Raw genomic sequence first — 6,159 nt, 5'->3', positions numbered from 1 at the left:
AGTGCTACAACTGAATGATCAGTTGAAGGATATGGAGAAAGAATTAGATAACTTGGTTCAACTTAAACAAACTAGTCTTGATCATGCTCCTGCAACTGTCATTCCAATAGTTACCACAGTTGTGCCTTCTACATTGGCAGCGTCCTTGGCCCCCATTGCTCCAATGGCCACAACACTACCTATATCTACACCAACTACATTAGCAACAGGCTCTACAGGTGATGAAGCAAACAGGCTGGTCAAAGCAATGGAAGAAATGTCCATTCAAACCACTGAGATGAATAAACTTAAGGAAAAAGTCACCAGCCTGGAAACAGATTACAAATTGACCCAAATCATGCACAAAGAAGAACAACAAAAGGCCACAAGGATGACAAAAAGAATTAAAAGCCTGGAGAAAGAACTAACACTGAGTGAACCTATAGGTAAAGCTAAGGAGCAACTCTGGGCCAATATCATTGAGTCTGTCAATGATATTTGGCCATCCATCCAGGTTATTTTTGAACAAGTTGAATTGATAAAGCAGGCTACAGAATCCATTCAGAGAGTCAAAGAAGAACGTGGAGACATGCCAGAGGAAGCTGCAAGAATCATTCACTTCCTCAACTCCAAGAACAAGTATGAGCTACAAGAACTAGAAATACCTAACAGGACAAGTAAAATTTTGGAAGTTAAAAGAGTCCTCACAAAGAGGAATTTGATGTTGAACTTGGAGGATAAGTGTCAAACCATGCAACTAGCCATAGATAGGTTCATGGTCAAGTTCGAACTTTTGAGGCAAAAGGGATTACCTAATCCCTTAGTTATAAATGATATGTTAATGACACATGAGGATTACAATAAGAAGATCAGGGAAGTGGCTAGAGATCAGGTAAAAACTTCATCCATGACCGGCATACCAACAGGCAAAGTATTGTATCAAACTTTTGAAAACTTGTTTTACCTCCAGCATGAGGTAAAACACCTTTTTGTCAATAAGCCTACTTTTGCCAAATACATAGAGGAAGACAAAATATACAGAAAGATGCTCAATATCCAATTACCAGATGAGGAGACATGGGAAAAACTGAATGATTTACTGTAGTAAAATCACAGTAAAGATATAAGTGTACAGTAAAAAGTAAAAGAGCATAGTAAAAGGATATTGACAGGTCAGTAGAGTCAAAGTGTACCAGATCAAAGAGTATCAGATGAAAGGTTAAAATAAAATAGAACATCCAGCGTGAAGACCAAACAGCCTAGCAGCTTAAAGGGCTAAAAATCAAATACTACAACTAGTAGAACCTAAATAGCGGGGACAACAAACAACAATTCAATAGATGTCTCTATCTTCTTGCATGAAGATATTTTCCTTTTCCTAGATTGGTTCTCAATATAGTTTGAGACATTTTGAAAATTACTTTTGTATAAATACTTCATAGTTCGAAGTATTGAAGGTGGATTACTATACATTTTTAGAGTTATTTTGATCTTGAACCTAATGGTGGTTGTACCAATTTCAAGTCAACAGACTAGAGCAAGTAATAAAAGCATTGCACTGCAGGATTCATGAGATGAGCTATTTTTAGAGAAGTATCTTATTTATGTGATTTTTTTACCTTCTTATGTTTTCATAAACTTAATTTTAATTCCAAATTGAATGTATTAACTTGAAATATAACTCAGAACTTGTTTAAGTACACTATGTTTTCCACAGTTAGTCATTTTTATGTTTTCAGATAATACCCAGATTTGAGAACCCTTAATTTCTCTCCCATCCCGGTTGACCTCTATCATTCCTTCCATAATCCGGCCTGAGGAACCCTTAATTTCTCCCTTGATCCTATTACAAACCACTTCACCCTCCAGCCTTTGAGATTTGTAATGACTCACCTATCTTGCCCTGTAGACATTGTATTTTAAAGCTTGATCCAGTCCAGTATGTCTGATGTTGACTCCATAGCCCAATGGTAAAAGCAAAACATTGTTCATCTAAGTGATCCCACCACCCAAATTCAAACCAAAACCCAAGTGCAAATGTAACTAGCCTAAAATTAATTAACTAAAACAAAGTTAAATCATAAAGAGAGAGCCCTCTCTGAGATTAGGAAGGCTAGGTCCTGATCTCCAAAAGCGGTTTGTGGTTACCTCAGTGATTTCTTTCTTTAACCTTGGGAAAATTACTGAGCCCTAACAGATATGACTCTTGTTGTCGCAATATATCACTGTAGTATCTAGGACCTACTCAAATAGCTCTCCAAATATCTTTCTCAACCAAACTACTTCACAACTAGTCATGCTAGTGACAATGTATTCTGCCTCGGTACTGCTATATAATTTTGCTTCCTTCTCATCCAAGCTATCACAACATCCAGACATACTCTTCCTCACGACAATGTTTCCTACCCAATCAACGTCGGTGTATCCATGAAGTCAAACATATCTGGCATAATATCACATACCAAGTGTGATCGTCCCATACAAATATCTCAAAACGTGTTTGGCAGTGATCTAATGTGTATGGAGAGGCTCAGTCATAAATTGACTCAACGTGTTCACTACATAACATATGCTCGGATGGGTGTTCACTAAGAACATCAGATCCCCAATAAATAGTCTATACTTATATGGATTTGCCAAATCGGGTCCTGCAGCTTCTCCACATAACTTCTTAAAGTTCATTTCCATCGATGTGGGTAGGGACTTGCATTCTGTCATTCAAAATCTCTCTAACATCTTCATGACATGTTTTCCTTGTGAAAGGAAAATCTCACTAGGCCTTTTCCACACCTCAAGGCCTAGAAAGTAATGCATGAGTCCAAGGTCCTTCATCTTGAATTTAGAGGCTATCTCCCTCTTACACTCGAGCATTAGAGGTTCACTACCTGTCAAGAATAGGACGTCAATATAAAAACCAAAATCAACGACATACCTTGGACTACCTTGAAGTAGAGGTTGGGATCGACATTACTTCTTCTAAATCCCATATTCACCAAATAATTGTCAATGTGTGTGTACCATGCTCTAGGGGCTTTCTTCAAACCATACAATTCCTTCTTCAACCTACAAACATGTTTTTTCGATCCTCTGCTTCAAATCCTTGTGGTTTTTCAACACACACTTTTTCTTGTAACATGCCGTGGAGGAAATATTTATTTATGTCCATCTGATGTAGGGTCCATCCTTGACTTACGATAAGAGAAACTATAGAACAAATGGTTGTATATTGAGCCACAGGTGCAAATATATCGTCATAATATTCTCCCTCTTTCTAGGAGAATCCTCGGGCCATGAACCTTGCCTTGTATTTCTCAATGCTACCATTAACTCCATGTTTGACCTTGAATAGCCACTTTGAATTCACCACAGATTTCCCCTTTGGTCTCGGCACAACATCCCATACGTCATTCTTCATAATTGATTCATATTCTTCGGCCATAACATCCTTCCAAACTTGTTTTTTCATGACTTATTCAAAGGTGGGAGGTTCAACTTGAATCATAGTGCTCATGGCTGCAACATATCCCAGGTACAGGCATGGCTTCTTCCTTTCTCTAAATGATCTTCAAATAGGAACTCATCTCTCATCATCCTATAACGTGTCACAAAGCCAAAGCGACCTCTTCCTAGTTGGAGGATCACTTGGAGGAGGATCTAAGGGATCCATGGGCTCCATGGGATCATCAACAATGCTTTTCTCGGATTTGGGCACGGAATGACCATCTAAAATATCCATGTCATCATTCCTCTTCTCAGGAGGAGGAGGCAAAGGAAGGTCCCTTACTTTCCCAAGGGAAACATCTTCATTGAACATTACATCCCTGCTAATTTCAACCTTCCTTTGACCAGAAATATATATTTTAAATGCTTTAGAATTTTCACAATATCCAACCAATGTACCTTTTCTTCCTGTGGCTTCTAGCTTGTTTCTTTTGTCCTTCTGCACATGAAAATATATGGGGCAATCAAAGATACGGAGATGGCAAACATTGGGCTTGACACCTGTGATTCAGGGATCTTGTTGTCCAGTGCTTGATGAAGCACCCTATTTGAACATATACAATAGCATTCGTTGCTTCTCCCCAAAGGAATTTCGACAAATTTTGGTCATTGAGCATGGCATGAGCGGATTTTACAATAGACCTATTCTTTCTTTCAGCCACTCCATTTTTTTCAGGAGTATAGGGCACAATTGTCTCTTTATTGATACCTTCTTGAAAAAATCAATGAACTCCTTTGATATGTACTCTCCACCATTGTCAGACTTGAATATCTTGATTTTCTTCTCTGTTTTATTTTCAACAAAAGGTTTGAACTCCTTGAAAATTTTGTAGGATTCATCCTTTTGCTTCAAATAATATATCCATGTCTTGCTTGAGAAGTCATCAATGAATGTGATGTAGTAGAGATGGCCCCCAATAGAATGCATGAGCAGCATACCACATATGTTGGAATGAATGATATTGACGATGTCATTTGTCTTATTCTCGCTAGAGGAGAATGGTACCCTTGTCTTCCTTCCAATGGAACAACCTAGACATACTCCATCATGTTGGGCTTGAACATCGGGAATACCAAAGACCAATTTCTTCAATTTTAGATGAGCATCATAATGTAGATGGGTCAATCTTCGATACCATAGCTCGTTTAGCTGATTTGTATCATGGACCAATGCTAAAAGAGGTCTACCTGTGACTACATAGAGCCCTTCAAATCTCGATCCCAATGTAAATGCATCCCTCATAGGTGATCCAATAGGCCAAGTAAGAACCTTCCCTTGATGAAAGAAACCCTCATTCCTTTGTCTTCCAAAGCAGATATTGATAGCAAATTCTTCTTCAATCCTAGAACATACACCATATCATGAGAAAAACAGATTCCCCAGAATCCAAATGAAATTTGATGGACCCAAAACCTTTAATTGGATGAGTGGAGTTATCTCCAAGAATAATTTCTAAATTTGACTCCCTCTCTACCAAATTAGAGAGATTCCTAATATCCATAGAAGTGATGAGTGGCCCCACTATTAACCAGCCAACTATCCCATGAATTCGGAGGAGAAGAACTAGTGAGGGAAGAAATAAGAATATATTTAGATTGATTGGCAATATTAATTTCGTACCTGGAGAACCTTGAATTCTTTATGAGACCATGATCTTATTCATGATCACTTGGAGCATCTCTTCTTCTTCTTTCATCTCTTCCATTGCGATCATTCCTTCGATCGTCTCTTCTTCTTCGATCATCAAACCTATTGTTGTTGCTTCTAGTGTTGTAGCGTGAACCATTATTCTTCTCGGGGCAATCTCGAGCATAATTACCTTTCTTGTGACAATTGTAACATTCAATATGGGATGATGTTCTATCATTCCTTCTCTTTGAATTCTGAGGAGGAGCCTTTCTTGAATTTGATGGACCTCCTTTTACTTTCTTCTTCTTGTTTTGAGTAACGAATGCAAGGAGCTCTCCCTCTTCATGATTTTGTATCCCACCTCTAGAAATCATCCTTGATTCTTCTTGACTGCGCTTTCCAACAAACTCATCAAATGATGGAAAAACATTATTGTTGCTTATAGTAGTAATGAAGGTTTCCCAAATAGGAGGGAGACCTCTAAGAGTAACAATCACCAATTCCCTATCAGGCACAGTTTCCCCAACTCTTTACAATTGATCTCTAAGATGAGAGATCCTCATAATGTAGGATTGCACATACTCTCCTTTGCTCATCTTTATGTCTTTTATTTGATCTTTCAAGGAGATGATTTAGTTCAAATTGTTGACTTCATACATGCTCGTTATCTTATCATACATGTCTTTAGAATTTCTCAAATTTCCAACATATGAAAGTAAACTCTCTTGTAAACCATCAGCTATAATTTGATTTGATTTTAACTCACCTTTCTTGTACTTGTTATTGGTGACAACAAAAGCATTCTCCGTAGGCTCAGGCACTTATCCTTGAATGTATTCCAAAACATCATTGTTATCAGCTATGATCTCCAACCTGATTTTCGATGCAACAAAGTTAGATGCGTCACCTAACTTTTGATGGTCCTTGAAGAAAGAGGAAGACATCTTGACTTGATTAGATAGCCTCCTTCAACTTTTCAAAGTTGATTTCTTCAATGCTTGTATCCTTTTGGGCTTGTCCTTCACCTTAACTCTAAATCCATGTTAATT

This window comes from Pinus tabuliformis, chromosome Q, assembly GCF_031772625.1.
Source record: "Pinus tabuliformis cultivar Carrire ecotype Pingquan chromosome Q, CPIR1, whole genome shotgun sequence".
In the NCBI taxonomy this organism is placed as follows: domain Eukaryota; kingdom Viridiplantae; phylum Streptophyta; class Pinopsida; order Pinales; family Pinaceae; genus Pinus; species Pinus tabuliformis.
This window is presented reverse-complemented; position numbering follows the sequence as displayed.